This window comes from Phyllostomus hastatus, unplaced genomic scaffold (genome assembly GCF_019186645.2).
Source record: "Phyllostomus hastatus isolate PE091 unplaced genomic scaffold, TTU_PhHast_1.1 phas_contig_86, whole genome shotgun sequence".
NCBI lineage: Eukaryota > Metazoa > Chordata > Mammalia > Chiroptera > Phyllostomidae > Phyllostomus > Phyllostomus hastatus.
In genome coordinates, this window is record NW_025333977.1 from 11,087,514 (window position 1) to 11,112,659 (window position 25,146).

At 41.0% G+C, this 25,146-nt stretch overlaps 1 protein-coding gene across 5 annotated transcripts in view; it reads right to left on the reverse strand.

Annotated features, from left to right (window-relative positions):
• Positions 1–25,146, reverse strand: part of PLCH1 (phospholipase C eta 1) — a 180,830-nt gene that overhangs the window by 73,128 nt on the left and 82,556 nt on the right. The window lies entirely within an intron of this gene.

Genomic DNA, 25,146 nt, shown 5'->3' on the forward strand with positions numbered 1-25,146 from the left:
CATGTGAGTTTCTGCACAGCCAGCTATAAAGATGTCTTATGATAATGCTTTAAAATGCAATCAACAGAAACATAACTGGCAAAATATTTCAACAATTGTTGAAGTTGGATGATGGCTACATATGGGTTCCTACTATTACAATTGTGTATGTTTGCCAGTAACTAAATATATATCATTTTTAAAATATAATTTAAAAATCAAGTTTTCACAGTTGAATGTAAAACTTTTTTTTAACTTCCCAGCATCAATTCCCTCCTCCTTTTCCCGCCAAAAGCATTCTGGTTATTCTTTGAGTCATTCATTTTTCTCTTCATTTTCAGCCATGTGGATTGTTTACAATTCCAGGTCTAGGGTATCTCATCACTGTGGTTTTAGTGATTGGTTCGGAAATGGGCGTGTGACTGAATCTAAGCCAATGAGATAAAATGAGCTATTCACTCGGACTTCTGGAAAAAATGGATTTTGTTGGCCCCTCTGTACCTAAACTTCGCAGCCCAGAGCTTCCAGCTGTAAGACAGCTTGGAATGGACCCCAAAGCAGAGCTGATAAGCAGAAAGGGAGAGAAAAGCCCAGTCATGCTGTTGGAGCCCTCACCATCAAGCTCCTCGTGAAACTAGAGATATGTCACTGAACTACGCAGTTTCTGCTCAAACGGCTTCGACCTGAGTGTTCTGGTCCTTGCAACACAGAGAGGTTTAACCAATACACCCAATAATACTTGTATCTGAGCCTGAGCAGACGAATTAACCTGTCAAGTTCTGATTCTACATTTAGGATTTTATGAGACTGAAGCTGAAAGTTGCTAAGTTCCGGAGATAGAATCTAGCGATAACTCCTCTAAAGAAAATGCCTTTGTTGAGCTAAAAGGAAGGCTTATTCTAAAAGAAAAGCCTAGAGGAAAATAAGGATGTAGACATAAAAGATGTGTTGATGAATTAAGCTGCTGGGATTTTCCGTGCAGAGGAATAACTTGGTGATTAAATTCAGGTGATATCTAAATCACTTACTGTCCAAGTGAAAGCTAACATTTCAATCATCCTTACTTTGAGACGAACCTTGCTGGAAGGAGCCATCTATTGGTGTTGCCCGTTTCCCCATCACTGGTAACTGGGAGTACTCTTTACCTATTTCACGTGTCTTTGGCGACCTGCCCAACACCCTGACTAAGAAATGGGCTCCTGACTTAAGTTTACAGCAAATGTGCCCCCCTTCCAAGGGAGCAGCGTCTGAATAAAAACAGAACTGAGTTGTCTCAATGGCCAGGACTTCAGAGACGCTCCTGGTTGGCCACTGCAAGGTGCCTCTTCCTGAGGCTGACAAATGACTCCTTTTTCCTCTGGATTCTGCACCTTATGCAATACTCTTCCAAATGTTCTTTTATTGTATCAGCTAGAAAGAGCTTTCACTTTATCACCCAATACACAGGCACATATATCACCGTCAAAGCACTGGAGACATCTGCCTCTGGGGACCTACAAGCAGGTTGCTGTTAGAAACAGAGGAAAGGTACACCGTAAATAAACATCAACAACATCAGACTTCAGCTTTGTGGCTAAGTATCCTGTCTTTGCCAGGAAAGAGAAATTAACGCCAAGGCTTAACATCATAGGTGCAGGGTACTCATTAAAGGGGCTGTCGTTCGACATAACCAGCTTTCACTATTTCCTCCTCGAAAAGCCTTTCTTCCCCTCCCCCCCACAAAATCAAGGGAGAACCACATAAAGTTGAGTATGGTTTTAGGAGTTGTTATTACTGGGAAGGTGAAGTGTAGCTTCCTCTCCCTCATTTTATCTGATATATCAAATATCCAAGTAATAAAAATACTGCTTCTTAAAATGTCTACTTTAAAGTGCAGAACAAAACTGGAGATTTAGTTTCACACATATTAGTAAATTTACCCACCACTGAGCACCCTTCAGCACCATGCACTGAGGTAATGAAAGCCATGGATTTGAGTTGACGGTCACACTGACAATCTCATACCGGTAATCAGAGGGAAAACAGAAAACAGCACGTCTGTGCATCAAGATAAAATCATCAAGCCAAACTAATCAAGCCAAAAACACCAGAAAAGCCTATTAGAACTTCAGTACACAGATGTTCACATCTCATCTCCTTGCTCGAGGCACAGGGTTATGTAATGAGGTAAAGCAGAGAATAAGGAGACTTTGTCTTTACCTTGAAGAGGTGGAATTTTAAGAGAAGGAAATAGCTAAAGATATCATTTGTTCATGGCAGTTTAGAGCTGTGGCTAAGAGTACTGAGTCTGATTTCAGAGCCTGGGGTAGAACTCCAGATCTGCCACATAGTAGCTATGTGACCTTGGGCGAGTTATTTAAGCCCTTGTTGCCTCCATTTGCTTATCTATAAAATGGGGATAATATTATCTACCTCTCAAAGTGCTGTTCATTGAATGAATTAATTCAAGTGGAATACCGAAAACAGTGTCAGGCATATCATAAACACTGTAAATGGTAGTGATTTTTATGGCTTTTTATGGATGTATTTTAAAAATAAATGCCAAGTCAGAAGTAAAGACAGAAATACGGTGGAAGGCCATAGGAAAAGGACACTGCAGTGAGCTGGAGTGGGAGGAGGGTGGTAATAAAAAGCCTTGGGGGCAGGAGAGAGTCGAGGTCTGATCAGAGGGTGGGGAAAGAGGGGCCTCTCTCTCTGGAAGAGTAATTCAGAAGGAATTGATAGGTTACATGATTCGATGGGCCAGATAAGCCTGGGCTGTAGAGGGTTAGGGATGCCTGTACAAGATTTCCATCCATGGGCAATGAGAGATTGCTAGATATTTCTGAGCAAAGGAATGGCAGGATAAAAGACATTCTTCAGGAGGATGTTTCTTTGGGAAGACAGAATAAATTGTTTAAATCAGAGTGAAAAAAAAGGTTGAATTAACTGAACTATCAGAGATCTATAAAGCAAGGACTGTAAATCTATCGATGATCCACAGGGCTGACATGTCCCTGCTCTGTTCACACTGCCCCTTCCAGTCCCACCTCTTTTCCCTGAAATGGAATTGCTCTGGCCATAATCTCTCAACAGTTCAACAGGAAATGCACAGCAATATGAAAATGTGAACAGTTACTTGAGCTTATAAGTACCGCCTACCACTTAGCAAACATCATCCAGAGAAACCAAACATTTTAGAAAATGGGATCCAATCTCTCAGAGAGGGAGTATGTTTATATAACATACTAAATATTCCCTAGCTTCACATTTATTCCACCAGCTCAGCCAGGGGCTAAGGCTCCAGTACCATAACAGTGGACAAGCATATACAAAATGATCAAAAGGTACTTGGCAGACTAGGCTCTGAAACGACGCACTGCTTCAACTGCTTATGTGGCCGCTTTATGCTTTCTCCATGATGCTCCCCTATCACATAGAAAAGCCATTTGGTTAGAGTCAAATTGAAAAATCAAGGGCAGTGGAGTCCTGAGAATCAGCTAACCTACTTCTCCCTTCTTCAAACAGTCCATTGCGACATCCAGCTAACCAGAAGAGAACCCCTTCCATCATTCCTTGTAAGTCATCCCAGCAGGTAATGATCACCAATGTTGGAGACAAAATATTCTTCCAGTGTTCTCTAAATCACTTAAGTGTCAGCATAAGTCAATTTCTTCATGCTCTGCCTTCATTAGAGGAATTTAACAATAGTTATTACCACTCCCCACCCCACCCCACCCCCACACAAAAGTCACTCTCCTACTATTCCGGATCTGTTGATTCCATGAAATGGGCTGAGGAACAAGGAAACGAAGAAAGAGTTCTAAGAGCAGGCAAACAAAGACAGAGTCCCAGTGGCCTCAAATGGTAGAACCCCATCACACACACTTCCAGTGCTGGACAGTGTCTGGAAAAGTCTGCAAATATGGGTTACGAATTCAGGCAGCTACAGACTTGTGCACTATCTCTTTGAGCCTACATAATGCTCCCTATGGTAGCCTTACTATTTTTAGAAAAGACATTTATTTGGATACAATGCAGCAACACTCAAGAACATCAAGAGAGAGCCCTGACTGGTGTGACTCAGTGGGCAGGGCATTGTTCAGCAAAGTGAGGGGTCACCAGTTCGATTCCCCAGTGGGGCACATGACCGGGTTGCAGGTTTAGTCCAGGCTGGGGCGCACATGAGAGGCAACCAATTGACGTTTCTGCCTCGCATCAATGTTTCCCTCCCTCTCATTCTCCCTCTCCCCCCTCTCTAAAAATAAATAACTAAAAATTTTTTAAAGAATATAAAGGGAGAGATGCCCATCAACCCATCACATCACACATACTCTTTTTGTCTATTATGGTCTGGATCTCAATACGTGCACAAATTTGACATAGTGGCTGCAATCATGATATTTAAGCCATTTGGCCCTCTGCTTTATTTCATCTCTACATAAACAGCTTTCCATGTTTCTACACAGTCTTAACAATTATCATTTTAATGGTCGCCTTATAGCACAGCATAAATATTTAAAGAGCAGAACAGATGAGCAGAGAACTATATTCTAACTTTATTACATAATTAGAGTTTTAAAACTTAACAGAGTCTCATCTGTAAAATGAAAGGGGTAACAAAAGCATTCTGCAAATCCTTTAGAATTCAACTCTTTAAAAGGATTAAATCAGTTATTTCTGCCATAATCAGTTTAAAATAAGTAAGTTTTCTCAAGAGTTATCAATTCAGTAAATCCCTCAAACAGAAAGTGTTGTAAAAAATACACTTGTGATATGAAGTATTCTAATACAAAGTGTGCATCCTTTGGGGGGAGATTCCCACCATTCCCACTACACAGATATCACATCCAAGAGGGACAAATTCTTCCAGCTGTGTTTGAAGCAGAGATAATCACAGTCTGTTAGAAATGTCAAATGTGCCGCCCAATGCTGATAACAGCATTAAGGTATAATTTATGTGCATAAAATTTCACCTGTTTTAAAGGTACAGTTCAATGGCTTTCATATATTTAGAGTTGTGTGATGATCTGATTTTAGAACATTTCCGTCACCCTGGCTCTATTCTTTAAAAGACCAAGAAGAAAAATCGCGTCCAAGAGTAATAAGCACACCTGATGTGCTGCTTCTTCTTGGCCCTAAGAGTCACCTGAGCCTGGGTCACGACACAGAGTCACCGCCATGCCTGTGTTAAGACCATATAAGAATCATTTTAAAGAAAAAAACTGATTAACATCTGGATATCCTACTACGGAGATGAATTTTTAAAGTGGTATTTATATAAAACTTAACTGGCTTCACTTGCGAAGCTCTCCCTTACCAGTAGTGAGGCTTTAAAGTCACATATCAGCTGATAAACAAACATGCTCGCAGACAACCATGGAAAGCCCCACTCTTATTAAGTCATGATTCTTCCCAGGGAAGAGAGAACAATGTGGAGTTCACTTCACTAATTTTTATTTCATTCCTTAAGTCACTCCTGCGGCGAAGATAAGATTATTTGAAAGGCTTTAGAAACTAACTGGTTAGCAGTAACATTTTGGAACCTGTTTGCAAACCAATATGCACATAATCAATGTTTGCAAAGTGGATAAATATGTTTGGGGGAATTTGAGTCAAAGAAAGGGTGAGAGAAATTCATCGGCAATTTTTAAAGTGTCAGAACCTGTTTTCTCTTTTATTAAAGCCTTACATAATGCTTTCTTTTTTAATGAGACCTACATTTCATTCAACCATTGCTTCTGTTCCATAATTGTTAGCTCTGGGAAGCAAATAAAATACAAATGAGAATTCATAACTATATAGTTTTGTTGGCTTTATTTAATGTTATTCCACTGGGGAAGAGGATATGAATTAATTTTAAATTTTTAGTTTCATCTAATATATAGAGTTTTCTACTTCAGCGTAGATCAGAGAAGACAGTGTCATCACCATTCCACAATATAGTTTGTTATTTAAAGAAATTAAAACAAAACAAATTAAAAAAAGACTCAGAAACAGAGAAAAAGCTGATGGTTGCCAGAGGGAAGGGTGACGGGGGTGAGTGAAAAAGATAAAGGGAAATAAGAGGCGCCAACTTGCAGTTATAAAATAAGCCATGGAGATGTAGTGTACAGCACAGGTAATATAGTTGATACGTTTTGGTAACTTTACACAGTGACAGTTAGTTACTCAATTTGTAGTGATTACATCACATGGTATGGAAATGTTGAATCTCTCTATGTTATATACCTGAAACTAACATAACATTCTATGTTAACTATACTTTAATAAATAAAATGAAAATTATATATATACATATATATCCATATCCATAGTCTGTCCAGAAAAAATCCAGCCATTGTTAACATAACAAGAATGATTTGCTCGACATCAGTGTAACCTGGCAGACAAGGGGAGTGGACTGGAATGTGCATGTGTGAACAATGACAACTTCACTCTACCAGTCAGTGGGGGCAGTAGATGTCATTGAGTGAGCATGTATACTGTGTGGCCATTGCATTCAAAATGACTGAGCGTGTAGAACAACGAATCTGCATCAAATTTTGTGTTAAACTTGAACATTTCTCTGTGGAAACTATTCAGATGATTCAGAAGGCTGCAGCTATGGACAACTGGTGATTGGCAGTTTCACTACAACAATGTGCCTGCTCATGCATCACATCTCATGCAGAGTTTTTTGGCAAAACATCAAATCACCCAGATGACTCAGCCCCCCTGTAGCCCAGATTTGATGTCCTGAGACTGCTGGCTTTTTCCAAAACTAAAATCACCTTTGACAGTGAAGAGATTTCAGACTGTCTATGAGATTCAGGAAAATACAATGGGGCAGCTGATGGTGATCAGGAAATCTGTGTGAGGTCCCAAGGTACCTGCTTTGAAGGGGACCAAGGCATCATTGTCCTATGTACAATGATTCTTGTATCTTATATCTTCTTCAATAAATGTCTCCATTTTTGATAGTACATGGCTGGATACTTTATGGACACACCACACACACACACACACACACACACACACACACACACACAGAGGCCCTGTTTCAAGACTCCCAAGTCACAATAAATACTGGCCTTTATTAACAGAGAACATTGCCATCTAACAAGTTTCTTTCATAGTTCTCCACTCTGGCTGGACATTTAAATCTCTTGGGGACCTTCTTAAAAGTGTTGATCCCAAAGCCCCACCACAGAGCAATCACATTGGCATCTGTTGGGGTGGGGTGGGTCTGGGCATCTGCTTTATTTGATTACCCTTCCCACGGAGTCTACTGTGTATCCAGCGATTATTGACACATGGACTATGTGGCTTATTCCCCTTGAGATCTCTGAAGTTAGTTGAATAATTAAGTGTCTCTTGTTGCAGAGCAGATGAAACAGATTCTTCAGGCAAAGTACGACGCTGAGGTCACGGAGCTAGCCAATGGCAGAGCCAGGTTGGAAACTAGGTGCCCTGAATCCCAGGGCAATCCCCTCCATGTCATCACGTGGAGTGGCTGCCTGCAGGTCCTGTCCAGGCCAGTAGCTGGCTGACCACTGGGAAGTCTTGTGCACAGCCTTCACTCCAGTTCTCTGATTGGCAAAAATAAAGTATCTGGTTTGCTGGGTCCTAAGACTGTGTTTACCAAGTACTAGGAGTCTCTAATGTTCGAGCTCTAGCCTTTGGAAGTTTTATGTATCATAGTGATAATAGGAGTCAGACGCAAAAAGTACGGACTATAAGGAATTTGGGGTGGGAGGCGAAGATCAGGTTAACTCCAGAGGAGACAGAACTTGAGCCTGACCTTGAAGATCATAGTAAGAGCACTTGGTGCCTTTTTCAAATTGTTCTTATTCTAGATCTGTGTACATTTTGTATCCTCACTTAGAGTGTATAAATAGTAGCTATGATAATTTTAAATGAATTATACTGTTTACCACATTTAAAATTATATCTTAATGTTTATTCTTATTAATAACAAAGCTAGTTTTACTCATTGCTTACTCTGAATCTTCTTGGTGGTTTCTTGGGTGACATTGGGCAAGAGTAACTTATTCAGCTATATGAGTAAGGCTTAACCTTCCTGAAAGCCGGTAGCTTCTCTCTTAGTTCAGTAAGCACTGTCATATCATAGCACAAAAGTATTTCTACTAGGCAAGTTTTTTAAAAAGTTTACCATGCCACACTAATTTCAAAGTACTCCCTTAGAGTCTGACTGGTGGTCAGGAGGTGCCCACTGTGGTCAGGAAGCAGAAGCTGAATGCAATCCTGGGACAAATCTAACTTCTCCTAAGGCAGCAAATGGTCCCCTGCCTTGGCTTTCTTTAAAACACAGTCTCCAGATATCCTTGCTGCTTGAGAATCACATTTTAAAAGCTCTCCCAGGTCATCCTCAGGCACGCTGAAGTTTGGGAACCACAGCCCCAGGCACCATGCTGCCTTGCCTGCTCGGCGTGAGCCCACTGGGAGCCAGGCAGTGTGCCAGGGTCCCCACTGGACCTTAACCCAGTCACTTAAATGAAAGAAGCAAAGCCTTACTACTCAACTGCACATTAGGACATTAGTTCAAGGTCTCACCCTCTGCTGATAAAGTATGAAATATGACATTTAAAGCAAGGGTTAAAAAGTGAAATTTTTGATGTTCAAAACATCATTATTGATTATTTCTCTATAATCTCTTGTTCTATTGGGGGCTGCTCAATACCTCATAATTTCAGACCTGTTCTAACTTGTACATAGGGGTCTTCTTAGTTTTGAACCTTAATGACTGGTCAGCGCTTTATCTGACCTCACCCAGACTCCATCCAGAATCACGTCTTTGAAAAGCAAGATACTCTAGAAGAGCAATTTTCAACCAGTGAGCTGTAAGAATTTTTCAAACATGCAATACCTAACTATTTAGTCAGGGGCACTGACCTCTTTTCCCTTAGATCATCAAGTGAAAAAATGACAACAGCCAACACAGTCACAGCCATCCGTGTGAATGAATCAAAATTATACCTGTTTTTTTGTCAGTTTGGCAAAAACTAATATACTTTTTGGTGTGCTGCAGAACTTTAGTGATTATTTATGTGTGCCATGAGATGAAAATAGTGGAAGATCACTGCTCTGTTGGACACCTACACAGTGCACAACCCACACCAACACAGAGTATTTGCCCAGGTAGCTGTTACCTCATTCATTTCTAGGGTCGCTGCACACACTTTCCACCTACCCCCTAGGTTTAATTGCACTTTATAAAAGAATGCCTATTTCTATTCCAACAAATGCACAGGCATGCCCCCAGGAGTTCCCAATTCTTACACTCAAATTCTTAAATTCTTACCCTTGTTTCCATTACAAACTATTGTTTCATGGAGTTGATCTTTTTTTTGGAGAGAGAGAGAGAAGAAAAGCTAACTGATTTCACTCAAACTGTCCTAATTTTGTCCACACAGGTTTCACTTTTGTTTGTCTTTAAAGCTTTCCTTCTAAGAGTCAAATAATACAAAATAAGCCCTGGCTGGTGTGGCTCAGTGGATTGAGCACCAGCCTGCAAACCAAAGGAACGCAGGTTCGATTCCCAGTCAGAGCACATGCCTGGGTTGTGGGCCAGGTCCCCAGTAAGGGGTGTGTGAGAGGTAACCACACATTGATGTTTCTCTCCCTCTCTCCCTCCCATCCTCTCACAGTCTAAAAACAAATAAAAATTAAAAATAATTTTTAAAAAATAATACAAAATGAAGGAAGCACACAAACGGCTACCTTCAAACATTTGGTGCTCTTAAACCAGTGGTCGGCCAGAGGCTGAGGGTTTCAGAGACTGCCTGCTGAGGTGAGGCAGGCCTAGCACCTCCCAGCCCACAGCCAGTTGGGAATCAAGCTATATGGCGTTTAAAAAACAGACACCTTATTTCTATGATGGGTGTTTTTATGGAAAGAAGAATCCATGCTTAATAAAAGAAAATTTTCACTTGGTAAGGAAAATGCCTGGGAGAATTACCCTCCCCAGGTTTACATTTCAAAAAGCATTTGTCCTCATGCAACCCTGGCCCTAATACTACAAGATTCCCTTTGTTAAAATGTAATACCACACAAACATCACTAAGGAACTAAGCATTCATCATAGCTTATTTGTTGCATTTTGATTGGATTTGCTATCTCAAATCACTGTAGATCTTAAAATCATTTTTTAAGTAAAGAACCTAAAAATGGGAGAAGGATAAAAAACAAAATTTGTTTTAAGCAAAGTTTGCATATATAATCAGAGCAGATGTGCTATGAAATTTTCTAAACGCTCAGTCCCAGAAAGAAAGAAAAAAAAGGCCAGCGTTAGACCATAATTCCCTGGATACAAGACGTCTCGAGTCTTTCTGCATTCAGAAATAATGACTCTAACTCATGCACATGCACGTGAACACAGACATTCACACACTTCTTCAGCAGGAGCAGGCTGATCACTATGCAAGAATAAACGAGGCTGAGATGTGTACACGGTCACCCTGTGACTGGTGGGGTACTTCAAGTAAGCCATTGGAAGTGTATACGAATTGACAGGGATAGGAAAAATGTCATGGGGGGCAGGGGAGTACTCGGGATGGATCAAGAGAGTGGAAAATATTAAATATAACAGTGGCAGGGACAAGGAGGAGCAACCGAAAGTAAAACTTTTGATGGTGAAGAAGAGAGCCACCGAGAAAGACCCCTAAAGTGAGAAAGAGTTGTAAACCAGGAAAAACATAGGAAGTAGGTAGGAAATGTGTCTAACCCTGACAGCCATCTTAATATCAGAACCACAGGGCACTGGGGGAGTCATGCATGACACTGACAGGTCAGGGAAATGCAGGACACACCGTTTGAAGGAAGCACTGAGGCAGCAGTGTAAGTCACTGCTTGAGAACGCGCTCAGCCTTCTCCGCACAAAACGCCTGTTCTCCCGGCCCTGGGCCACAGCGTTCAGGACGGGAGTGCACAGCAACCAACCCTCATTGTTTTATCTCCCCGTTTGTTTAATCTGTTCACAGAACATACAATCCAAAGAAAACTGGGCTAGACTCAGAGAAAGGAGGAGTGAAAGAAGTATCAACAACAAGATACACAGATAACACCATCCTACTGGCACAAAGTGGCAATGATTTGAAATGACTTCTGGATAAAAGTGAAAAAAAAAAAAAAAGGTGTCAAAGCAGAACTGCATTTGAACATCAAAGAAGACAAAAATCATGACTACGGAAGAAATACATAACTTTAACGCAGATAGTAAAGACATTGAAATTGTTAAAGATTTTGCTTACAATTGCTTAAAGTTTCAGCCATCAATTCAAATGAAGACTGCAGCCAAGAACTCCAAAGGCTGAGACTCAGAAGGACAGAAATGAAAGAATTAGGAAAGATCACCAAGAGCAAAGATATGTTATTAGAGACCAAGGCTAAGATCATCCTCACACTCGCATTCTCACCTATTATGTACAAATGTAAAAGCTGGACGGTGAAGAAGTCTAACAGGAAAAAAATGATGTATTTGAATACGGTGCTGGAGAGAGCTCTGCAGATACCTGGGACCACCAGACAGAGGAACAAGTCAGTCTTAGAGCGAAGTGAGCCTGACGCATTGCTGGAGGTAAAAAATGACAAAAATGAAGCTATCCTTCCTCAGGCATGACATGAGATGGCAAGGTTTACAGAAAAGACAATAGTGCCAGGAAAAATAGAAGGCAGCAAGAAAAGAGGAAGACCAAACACTAGACGGATTGACTCCACAGAAGAAGCCACAGGCGTGAGTCTACAGGAACCGCACAGGGCTTCTGAGGACAGCACGTGGTAAACGCCACTCTTTCACAGAGTAGCCAGGAGCTGACTCAAAGGCATGTAATACCATAATACACAGACCCTCCTCCCATAAGGCTGCTTTCCTAAAGATCTCTTCACAGGGCACTTATGCCACAGTCTGCACGCTATTTTGAATTTCTGCAACCGATGCGGCCCTCTAATTGCTGATAAGAAATGTAATCAGAAACTCTTTTCCTCTAGCAGAACAAAGGCAATTCCATCATTGGAGTTTACTCCCACAATCCCACTCTGAAAGATAAAAAAAATCTCCAGCGAGGCCACATCCTGCAATCTCAGAAAACATTTGCAGCACTGTGAGAGCAGTGTGATGCTAATGATAGAAGGAACTTTTGATGAATAATGCAGAAGCATCTGTCGGCATTTCGGAAACAATTGCCACTACTGGCCATTTAAATGAGTCCGTCCTAGGTGAACCGTGACCAGAAGGACTCTGTTTTGTTTTTAAGTACTTATCTCAGCCACATAAAAATAAACAAGGTTCATTTAACTTAAATCACACATCTGACTAACGTACCATTTCTTCTGTTCCTGAAGTGTTAGGGACCCCGGGTCAAGCTGCTCTGGCCAGCTCGACCCCTCTAAAGCAGGTTTCAGTTGCACGGTGACCATCAGTTCTGCCAGATGGTGGCGGTGGCTTGAAAGGACAATATCAGCAAATGATAATTACTGTGTTGGAAAAGAGCTATTCTCGGTGGCGGAGACGGTCCAGCTACCAACAAGCTACAAGTGGAACCCCCATTAAAGCAGTTTATTTGCAGTGACAAACTGCCCTGTTCCAACCCACCTTAGCACACACTGCTTACTGCCCATGTCTCTGCTGGCAGCAACAAACCACATCTAAATCTCTTCCCACATTCCCATCCGGAATTTGCAACAATTCGGGGCAATTGAATCAAGTAACTATTACCTTTTAGAGCCATTATCGTATCCATGACCAAATCAGCTGTAAAGCTGTTTACTGTTGGGAGTGAAGTATTTCCCAACCCAAAATGCAGTTTTTAAAATACAATTTTCTGCCCTTCTCTTCTGTATTTTGAGATGACTAACCCAAAGTCAATTAACTGTGGCTCCTTAAAATGCTCAATCACACATGAAAAAAAATAAATTAATAAAATTCTCAATCACAAAGGATGTTTAAAGACACTGCCTAAAGGAAGGTCTTATAAAAAAAAAATCCTGGTGCAGTTATTTAAAATGGAAAAGAAAGATGGGTAGGAGGGAGGTTGGGAGGAAGGGAAAATAAAGAAAAGAAAAAGGATTTCTTAAAATCTTATCTGATTGGCCTTGGCTGATGTGACTCAGTGGGTTGAATGCAGGCCTGTAAACCAAAGGGTCACCAGTTTGATTCCCAGTCAGGGCACACACCTGGGTTGCAGGCCACATCCCCAGTAGGGTGCTTGTAAGAGGCAACCACACATTGATGTTTCTCTCCCTCTCTCCCTACCTTCCCCTCACTCTAAAAAAGTAAATAAAATCTTTTTTAAAAAATGTTGTCTAATTTATGGGAGTCTTTTTTGTGCACTAAAGAGGACAGTCTTCACATGATTTCTAACATTAATGTTATGAATACTCATGGCCATCACAGTAGGGAAGTAATTCCCACTTGGATTTTTGATACTATTAAAAACCTCATTTCCAACTTGCCAGATTCATAGGCTGACCTCCTTGTTATCCCACTTAGACGAATGTGCAGCAGAATTCTTTCCTGGAAAAGAAAAATCACTCTCATTGCTAACTTTGCTAATGATGGCAACCGGCTACCATAAAACATTCCCAGGCTCAGCATTTTCCTCTCCTTGAGTGTGAAGAACTCCTAAGTATCTCCCTCTGCACAATAGTCAGTTCTATTGACGAAGGGGCGAGGGGACAGGAGACCTGAAAGAACATGAAGAGGGTCATGCTTGAGGATAGAGAGAGGTTTATAGCTCCCTCTTGTGAAGATACCAAGGGCTGCCTACTATTCAGATGCCCACCTTCTCGAAAATATCATAGCCCAAACATGTAAATGCCCTAAGAGGCTGTATATTTTAAAGCTCATAATCTTATTCTATTTATTGTCTCCCTCTCCCATGAGAATGTATATTCCACAAAATTAAGATTTATTTGTTTTTATTACTGCTATATCTCCCGTGTGCCAGTGAACACGGACTATACAATTGATGAATAAATCAAAAGGGAAATTAGAAGACTCCATGGTGATGAATTCCTGACTTCACTCTTTTTTTTTTTAACTTAAGGTAAGCATACCTTACCTTGGGAATTATGGGCTAAAATCCATGTCTTCTCCAAATTCCTTTGAGTTGTTCTAATAGTATCAATAACTAAGCTTAGCAGACCTGTCACTCTACTGATTATCACCCTAGGGTGGCAGGAAAACTTGCATGTCAATATCAAATTAATTTAACTGGTTAAAAAAACCTTTCGGTAATGATCGATCCAATTTCTTGGAATCAAAATATCTCAGAAGAAAATAGGACGTTCAAAATCAAAGAAGGGAAGTATAGCAAATCAGCAACATTGGCCATTACCCGAACCACGCCCCCCGCCCCCCCCCAGCCCCCCTAACAAAGAAACAGTGTGCTTTGTGAGTAAGAGGGGGGAAAATGCTCAATTGCGCCATCTACTGACGACTGGCTAATAAGGAATAAGCACTGTCCAGGGTAACAACATTGAACAAGAAAGAGAAAAGCCTCTTTTGCCTGAATCACAAGACCAGGCAAGTGGCGCCGCCCTTCTGTTCCCACAGTGGTGAGAGCGGCTGACTCTGGGGCAGCCGGCCTCCAAGACCCACAGTGGGCAGTAGGGCTTTGCCGAGCACATGCAGGGTAATTAGGTCTAAATTAAGACTACGAGGATCCCCCCTAATGGGGGACTAGAGGTAGGCTAACGGTCTAAGATGCAGAGCTGAGGTGTGGTTCTGGGCTCCAGAACCGAGACTGAAGAGAACTGCTTCCAATGGCTATCAGAACTGTTGCTTAATGAAGTAAGCAGGGCCCAGGAGGTATGAGAAGGGAGACTGAGCTTCTCCACCAAAAAAAAGAACCATACCTCATGCCAGAGAAAGATCACAGAATGAAAGCAGTGTGGGAGCAGAGAGAGGTGCCCATGGACAACTGTGTGTCTAATGTATGTCCTTAAAAGACCGAATGGAGTGTTGGCTACCTGGCTGAGTCTTACGCTATTCTCTGTGCTTGCCTGTACGGCTGAAATATTCTATACGGAGGGAGTTGACTTCAATGGTAAGAGCATAGACTGTGGTAGCTGGAGACCTCAGGTGAGTTACTAACTTCTCTAGACTCACTTTCTTCCTCTGTAGCATGGCATGATGATAGTATCTGCTTCATTCAGGATTAAATTATTTAGTACGAGAAAAGGGCTTACAACAATACCTGATACATAATAATGCAAGACACTTAAAAATGCTACTTACATCATATTTAAAAATTAAGATTTCCCAGCTCAATTGCTAGCTACACTTAGCAGGCCCCAGTTGGCCTCCATTTCCCTTTTCCTTCCCATCCACTTCTCAAACATTCCAAATCCCCAAATGTGTAGTAGTACTCCTTTTTACACCACCGGGTGTTTCTCAAGCCCTGCAGCTTCTATCTTCTTCCACCTGGGCATTTCAGTAAACTCAGAACTCTGGGAGCAGGGCGCCCTGCAGGAAAACAAGAATACTCATCCCTTCGGTCAGCGCTTCCAGCAGTTATTGATGATCTAAACCCCGCAGTCTGCTCTGAGAGTGTTCGGTATATTATGTTCTTTCCTTCAACTCTCAAAACAAGATTCAGACTTGATTTTAACCTATTCCACCCCAAAGTTAGAAATGCCCAGTATCTCAAATAAAAACAGTCTCTATGGCTGCAGTACACCTTGGCTTTTTGACATGTGCCGCCACTTAGATGTTTGGCTTGCAGAGCAGACACTGCAGAGACGCACGTACTCCTTGCCTGCAAGTCCAGGAGGTGCCACCTGATGCCAAGTCACGCCTTGGGGTAGAACACTGCATGGAAAATGAATTTTTAACTCAATCTGATCAGCTTTTGCTTTTCCTTAACAATTGAACTCATTAAGATACATGCATTGAACTGTTCCTAAATGGCCATTTAGATGCTTTGGACTGCAAATAAGAAAAAGAAGAACTACAGTCTGCTTAAATGATAAAGAGCACTTTTTTTAAGTTCCACATAAGAAATTTGAAAGGTAGTAACATGGTTAGTTTCTTTAGTAATTCAAGAATTTGTCAAAAGTGCAAGTTTCTTCCTAAACTGATAGGTTGCCATATGGCTGCTGCAGCTTCAGGCATCATGTGCCAGTGTCATTTCATTTATCTTTTCCAAAGGAAAGGAAAGGAAACCTTTCTCAGAAGTGCCCTGACTTCCTTCACATCTCATTGGCCAGAATTGGGTCACGTGTCCCTACCTACACCAGCAACTGAGATGAAAGGGCAATAACCAATCGGATTGAGATTCCCCAGACACAGCAGTTGCTCCGGCTTCCCTTGGATGGGATTAACCTGATGGAGGCTCTGTTCGAAAACTAAAAAAGTTGTTGTTAGGCAACAATATTAATATTTAATATAAACAAGTTTAAATCAAGATAACATTCTGGGAAAGTTATTAACTGAAAGCTTCTAGGTATGATTTAATTTTTTCAACTTCAACCACATAATATTGAAGTTGAAGTGTATTCAACTTCAATACACTTCAAGCGACACCGATTTGGTGTCGCAAAGTGTAGCCCAGGACCCACGCTGGTCTGCAAACTGGCTGTGGTAGATCGGAAATGAGGTAAGTATGGAAACTGAAAAAAATCTAAATATTTCATAACATCTGACAGAGTAATTTTATAGTTAAATCTAATAAAATTTTGAAGCTTATATTTTCTTATGTCTTGGTTTTTATGATTAGTAATTGCTTTTTATTGTATCCTACAACATTTTCAGTCGATGGTGGCCTGAACATTGAGGGGTGAGGGGGAAGACCAGTCATTCACCAGCAGTAGCTCGCCCTATGCGATCTAACTTTACTTTACATGTCGTACACAAAACAACTCAAATTTTACCTTTAACTGCCATAACAAATCCAAGCAGACTTTTCGTCCCTGCCTGACTGAGGTTTAAGAATTTTGGAGCTAAATGTGTGGTCTGAATGTTGTAAAATACACTTGAATATAAAAGTTACATTAAAAAATTTACACTGTCCAGGACTAACGAATGGGCCTGAGGCCAGAGGTCTGTTCAGCAGTGGAACCAGTCAGTTCCAGAAGAGAACACGCCTTTAACTTTGGCCGGCTCCTGGACACAGCAGCCCATAAAAGAGAGATAAGAGAAAGTTGTGTATGAATTTGACCAGACCAGCATTACTGGAAAAACCTGTTAGGTCCTGTCCTAACACAAAATGAAAAAAAAAAGTCCTCAGGATAAGCAAAATGTCACTGTCATCAGACTGGATTCAAAGTTAATATTACTTTTTCCTTCAAACAGGAATAGTACCTACATTAGCACTTTCGGTCTTCTGCTATGGAAAATGTGTTGTGTACATAGTCTCACATCTCATCATGTATTTTCTCAGACAGAAATCACGTTGATTAATTACTGCACCTCTCCACAAAGGACAGGACAGACCTGTAGTTAATACTGAAGATTAAGAGGTTACCTTTGCTGTAATTAGCATACATCCACAGCACATTTTCATAATCAAACAAAGAAACTCTCATCTACTTGGATATGTTTCATTGTCCCCCACCCCCCAGTGGATTTAAAGTAACCTTTCAAATCACCAACTACAAAGATTAACTTCATCTCCAAGTATATTCAAATTGGGTCTTTACAGGGCTTTTATGAAATTATTAACATACCGTCTTCGCATGAAAAGCTCCCCTGACACCCCTGAGTGCACCCACCAGGGCACCCACAAAGGAGCCAGAGCCTCAACGGTGGAGAATTCTAAGCTGATTCTGGAACTGAAGCTTCACGGTAAAGGTCATTCTGGGCTTTAGCTCTGACGGCGTTACACTTCCTTTTCCTTATTTATCGCCCATTGGTTATTTTAGATTCCATTAAGGTCCTTCCTGCACTATAGAAGAATGTAGTTTCAAATATTTAACAAATAGGTTCACCCACAGATCTCTTTGTAGGAGTCTGCTACTGTTCATTCCCTATCACCCGAAGAAACACTTGAGTGATAGAACCTCCTCAATATTGAGTTCCCTTTACTGAACTTAAAAAACACAATGCTGTGCCACTTCCCACAAAGCACAAATCCCCCACCACTCCCTGTTCCTACAAAGAGCTAAATTTAACCCTGGCAGAAGGAGAGACAAAGCTGCACCTCTGTTAGACTCTGCTGCCCACACGCTGACATGCAGAACAGCTGACCTTGCCATCACAGCTCACCCTTCCTTTCCCGAAGCAGCCAGCTGTAACTTCATTTGGGACTAAGGCTATGATTTTTCTCTACATACATGACTGTTTATTGGTGAAGTCATGAACTTTGAGCTACCTCCAGCTCTAGAAATAATGTGGGCTACTTGCTGTGTTTATAATCTTAAAGCCTTCAGTTTCAAAGATTATACCAAATCTATCTCTTGTTATTTAATTAATGTCAAATATATAATGTCATGCAACATTGCTGTTGGAACATTTCTATTTTCCAACATAAACCATGTCTATTCTCCTGCGCATAATTAAAATGAATAAAACTTCTGACTAAATCATAGGCATCTATGCAGGCAAATGACTAAAAGGTTTGACTGCCTACTCTAATATTGGAACAAGACCTGGGGGAAAATATTAATGAATAAAGGATTATAATCCTGGACAAGCAAATAAATGCAGCTTAAATATATAATGTTATTTTACTCAAAAAATAGAGTTTAAACTACATATGATTATATTCCATAGATCTTTCTTTTATAGCACATTAAACAATCTAGATTATTACTAAGTATTTGTTTTTAAAAAGGAACGAATTCAAAAACCACAAAATATCACCTGGCTGGAAGGTAAATTCTTCATTGCATTAAGCTTCTCATACATAAACCATGTAGATGGCAATCAGCCCCTAGCACCAAAGACATGAGCCCAAATCTATTTCAATATTTGAAGACATCTGAGAATAATGAGGGGAGAGGTACGCAGGGGTCACTGGTTGAAAATCTAAGAGTTCCCTGTGTTGTCGTCTGGGAACATTTTAAATACTCCCACCCTTAAAAATGGCAGTCTGCTTTCATAGCCAGTACGGCCCATGTGATCATGGCCCATCAGATTCACATTCGCAGGAACTTGTAACAGGGCCTGAGAAACTGGCCACCACCTCTGCTGATCACTTGCAGGCAGGTGATCTACACCCAGCAGCTGTGAAGCAAAGAAAGGCAGTGTGCAGAGAGAGGGTGAGGCAGGTGGCAGGGAGAGCCTCAGGGATTACAGGTGCTCGTACCCAGGAGCCTATGCGCCCGGCTCCAGTCCCTTGTGACACCTGGCCCACCTTGGTTCCTTGAGATGACAATATCCAAGATATCTGGGTAATAAAATGGTGGAGTGAAATAAAAATAAGAAGTGGAAAGAAAGGATGCAAAAACAGTCTGGACTTCTTTTGAGGGCTCCGGGAGCCACTACAGGTTTCCAGGGCCCAGAGTGACCCCTGATCAGAGATCCTCTTTACAAACACCACCCTGGCCCAGGGTGGAGAATGAATTGGAACAGACTGAGAGTGCAGTGAGGAGGCCTCTGTGGTAGTTCAACAGCCCGTGGTCCCAGGGAAGTATCCGTTGCTAATGTGCAACGCTGCCTGCTGGCACAATTGAAACAGGTGGACTATTTATCTTCAAAAGGACATGTTTTATGTAAGATCTTCTAAACAGTACATGAAAACTCATCCTTTGGCACCCAGCACAATGTATTATTAGATTTTAGTCCCAAGTCTCCAGGACTATGGAATTAAATCATTAGGACTAGAGCTGAAGTCACCGGGGAGCTCCCACTGTTTAACAGTGCTGCATTTCAGAGTCGCCTGAGGAGACTCCCACTCCACTGCTCTCTTAGTGTGGTCTCTAACGTCTCTCCTGAATGCTGTAGATCCTGTCCTAAACCTCTCAAAGAAAATTTCAACAAATGAATTCCTAAGGTAACACTTGGTAGCAGATACTTTATCTAATTTCACAAAATCTTTCTAAATCCCTTAAGATTTGGGGCTCTCCGTGCCTCTTCTAAATATAAGTGAATATTAAGCTGGCTCAAGGGAGGTAGAGCGTAAGCGAGACTTTGAAATATGGCCCACTGGTGGCTGTGAACTTAGAATGAGCTTAACCTTCTACAACTCTTCTGGCTATGCAGCAGGTGCAGCTACTGAATACATTTTTAAGACTGATTTTCAAAGTGAAAATAAACCACAAAACAATATCTTTTAGATTATTTCACTGACCCTGACATTTAACTTAAAAATCTCAAGCCCTGGCTGGTGTGGCTCAGTTCATCAAGAGCTGGCCTATGAACCAAAAGGTCGCCAGTTCAATTTTCAGTCAGGGCACATGCCTGGGTCGAGGGCCAGGTACCCAGTTGGGGGCATGCAAGAGGCAACCAATCGATGTATCTCTCACACATAGATGCTTCTCAACTTCTCTCCCTCCCTTCCCCTCTCTCTAAAAACAAATAAATAAAATCTTTCTTTTCTAATCTTGAGAATTAAGACCTAGAGGGTATTATGCTAAGTGAAAAGTCACTGAGTCATGATTTCCCTTAAATGTGGAATCAAAAGAACAATATAAAGAAACAAACAAAACAGAAACAGACTCATAGGTACAGAGAACAGGCTGATGGTTGCCAGACGGGAGGGACAGTGAGGGAATGGGTGGAAAAGATTACAGGATTGAGAAGCATGGATTGGTAGTTACAAAATAGTCACGGGGATGTAAGGTACAGCACATGAATACAGTCACTAATACTGTAGTAACTGTACGGCACCAGGTGGGTGCTGAAAACATCAGGGGAAACACTTTGTCAAGTACACGACTGTGTCACCACAATGCTGTCCACCTGAAACTAACACAAAATAATATTGAGTATAAACTGTAATTGTAAAACTTTTGATTAAAAACACTTTGAAAAATATTGAAAATTCAACTGCATTTCTATAACCTGTCTTTAAAGATCTTTTCTTAGACTTAAATGGTCATAACTGTTATACTGCCCTGTATTTCTGTAATACCTGTATAATAAACCCCCGAACTTATGCTTGATCCATTTTCTGCTCAAAATTGGGGGAGGGGATCCTACAGCACTTGAATGCTGGCAGTTGAAAATCCATACTAAACTCTCAGAAAAAAATAGGACTTTTTCTGACAGAGAGGTTATTAAACACTAAGCCAGAAGTTAATCCTATTTAGATCAGCCCAAAAATCTTAATAAAACCACTAATTCAAAGACTCACCAGATGCTGAAGAATGGCATACTAAAAAAAGAAGTCAAGTGCAACTTTTCCATCTACAAGAAGAACGAAATCATTGATACAATAATAAAAAGAACAGTTAAAATTTATCAAGCATATAATGTGACCTCACAATACACTGTTCACAGTGCTTGGCATGCTTGGGGCCATTTACTAACCCTGTGGGTAGTACTATTATCATCCCTACATTACAGCAGAGGCAACTTCCCCAAAGTCACAGAGCAAAGAGTAGCGGAATGCAATCGCAGCATCCACACTGAACTACTTCCCAAGGCCCAGATGTGACTCTGGATTTTTTTAAAAAGAATCACTGCATTCTTTGGCACCGTGAAAGCAAAAAGAATTTTTTTTTTTACTCAGGGTAAATTGCAAGCTCTGCCACACTGTCTCCACCACAACTTTCATTGAAATGCGTCTAAGGAACTCCATTTTGCAGTAGGTTCTAACCTCTCTACCAACAGCCAATTTTAAAAAGGCAAATGTATAAATAAATGGCACCCTCAACACATCTGTGTGAAGATGACACTCAGTAGAACAGTCCCGTGACACCTGAAGTGAAATGCATTTTCCAGTCTAGGGTCACAGGAACCCCCCTTAGCACCAGGAGACACGCACTATCAGTGTGTTAGGGGCAGAGCGCCCGCAGGTCAGAGTTCTTCATGGAACACAGCCCGGGCTCTTGAAGGAGGACTCATACACTTAGTTCCGTCCAACACACCAGTGACAATGACACAGCAAACAACTGGCCAAATGTCAACAAAGAAATCATCCAAGCATGCTCAGCTATCTGGATTTTCCCCATTAATACTGTTGTTCCATTTAAAACAAGGGTTCTGTGGTCGATGGTCTACAATCCAGTGGAAACAGGTACAGAAAAAAAATTTTTATGGAATATTCCTCCTTGGTTTCCATTAAGCAAATTTTGACTAACTAACCTTAGTTTAGCTCAACAAATTTTGCTTCATGGAAATACAAGTTAAGAATCTCTAATCTAAAATAAAAGCCCTTGTGATTAATCTAACAATTTATTCTAATTAACCACCTGTCTTCCACACTAACTAGAAGGGAATTTTGCCTTTTCCCTCATCTCTTCAAGACATTAAGCTTCTGTTTGGGATTTTTAAATAAGCCAAAATTAGAACTAAATGTAGAACTGAGGCCAAACATTCCTATTTTCTGGTTCAGAAAGATAACACTTTAGGCAAACAAGCAACAAAAAAGAAGCTATGATAATTAGCCAATCCAATTACAAAATATAGAACAGAATGTACACATATTCTCCGTACATTTTGGATGATGCCAGGCACTTGATTGGACAATGACAGAAAAGTCACATAGGTGGCTGCTCATATAGGAAATTTACCTAAAGTATTTAAATTTCTATGGGCGTATAAGGAAAACAAATTCTCCTAGTAAAGTGGCTCTCAAACATTGGGACCTAGACATCATTTTATCCAGGGAAGTATACATTCTGGCTTAATTTTGTTATGTGTTTTCCCAAAAATAATCACCCATGTGATTACAAACACACATTTGCAGGTTCTGTTCATAACTGAAAGCAAGGCGGTTTAGGAGTCCACAATCAGTCCACACAAGAGCATGAGGTGTTTTGTGCTAATAAAAAAAAACCTCTGGCAAATACTGCCCATTGCTTATACAAGCACATTGTGGCCATATGTCTAGCTAAAAAATACTTCCCAGCCTCCTTTGCACATAGGAGTGGTCATGTGACTAAATTCTGGCCAATGTGATGATATAAGTGCAAGTTCATGAGTGAATTTCTAGGAAAGGTATTTTAAATGGGGCCTGATTCGGTTAATAGGGTGCCTTTTGTTCTTGATCCTTCCTGCTACCCGAATGTAGATTTGATGGCTGGAACCACAGCAGCCATCTTTAGAACCACAAGCCTTCCTTGAATAAGAAACCTAGCTCTTTCCTTTATACTTCCATCCTGCTCCTTTATATCACACAGCTTAATAATTACCAAAGTCCTAATTAGCAATGGTGGAGCAGAAAGACAGAGAAACCTGAAACCTAGAAGATCACAGAGTTGCCACCCCTATCCTTAGGATTTTAACGTGTAGGAAAATAAAGTCATACCTTGTTTAAGGCACTGTTATTTAGATTTCACATTATATATACCTGAACTTAACACTGACACCATACCTTTGGGAGCCAACCTCCAAGACAGCCCAGGTCAGACAGCCTTGACTCCTATTATTTACGGCTTTGTCTCGTTTCCCCCAACATTGGATGGAGCAGACTATAGAGTATGGCATAAGTGACCGTATCCACTCTCGGATTAGCCAGTCACCACATCATAAGGAGACTCCAGCAGCCCTGTGGAGATGCCCACATGAAGAGGAGCTGAGGTCTCCCACCAGCAGCAACTTTAGAACCGTACGAGTGAACCACTTTGAAAGTGGATCCTCCAACCCCCGACAAACCTTCAGGCGACTGCCATCTCAGCTAATATCTGGCTGCATTCTCACCAGGGTCCCTAAGCCAGAACCACCCAGCCAAGACATTGCTGAATTCCTGATTCAGAGAAACTGTGAAAGGTAGTAAATAGTTGTTCATTTGGGGATAATTTGCTATTAGCAATAGGTGATAAAATGTCTGTGTGTCTGTTGGTATTAATCCTTCAGAATACCCTAGCATTGTAATGTGGCAACCATTATGTTAATCTTGAACTGCTCAAAATTATCCCATTAGTTATATCCTGCATTACTATTTGACTGGACCTACCAACATGATGTTGGCAGCACGTATGCGCCACGAGAGCAGAGATCACGTCTGGTTTTGCTCATCATTGTATTTCCCCAATTTTCACAACAGAACTTGGCCTGAAGGGCATGCTCAGTCTAAGTACTTGTTGAATAAATGAATGAATAAATGTATGACTGAAGAACAAAAAAGTAAGTGGCAGTCAGGAACTAAGGTCTATTTCGTTGAGTGAGTTTTCTTTTCTTCTCTCTTTCTTGGCTGGTCCCCTACCCCCCACCAGTAGCATGCTGTACAATAGAAGAGCCTGCCTAGTCCCTGATTGTTATTGGGCCCAGAAAAGAAAATTTACTTGAGGTCACATCCTGAATTGGTTTCTATTGTTGGAATATGAGCTTTTTGTTTTGACTTCCAAAGAAAAAACAGAGTCACTGGAATGACGAGTCAATGATATTAATAGAAAAGCATAATCACAGAGGCAGGAGGTTGTAACACAGAAGGGGACAAATGCAAAGCTACAGGAAGATAAGAAATGTGCAAGGTGGGGCTGAGAGGCACTACTCCCTGGAGCCACGGCCCTAAACAATCTCTAGCTGTAATCTCTGAGGCTCAGAGCTATTTAATCCCCAATTTGAAAAACACTTGACATGAATGCAACAAGTATAAAAAATACTAATTCTAAAAAGCATGCAATAAAAGAAACAATTTTTGAAGGAGGAAAAGACTTTCTAAGAAAGTAACTTCAAATCTTGATTTTATGCTAAATCATTTTAGTCTATTCTTATTTTACACCTCCAGTTAGTATCCCTAGGTCAAAAAAATTTTTTTTGAATATTCACTTCCTAACGTTCCCCTTTTCTTTTCCTAGGACAGACTGATGTCTTTTTTTTTTTAAGGTTTTATTTATGTATGTTTAGAGAGAGGAGAAGGGAAAGGGAAAGAGAGGGAGAGAAACATCAATGTGTGGTTGTCTCTCACATGCCCCTTATTAGGGACCTGGCCTGCAACCCAAGCATGTGCTCTGACTGGGAATCGAACTGGTGACCCTTTGGTTTGCAGGCCGGTGCTCAGTCTACTAAGCTAAACCAGCCAGGGTGGACAGGCTACTCTTTTTAAAATCAAACCCAAGCCAGTGTGGTGGCAGCAACGTTAAGCCAGGGGAACTCCTGAAAAGTTCCTGTCTGAATGAAGACTGGCAAACTCCCTTTGT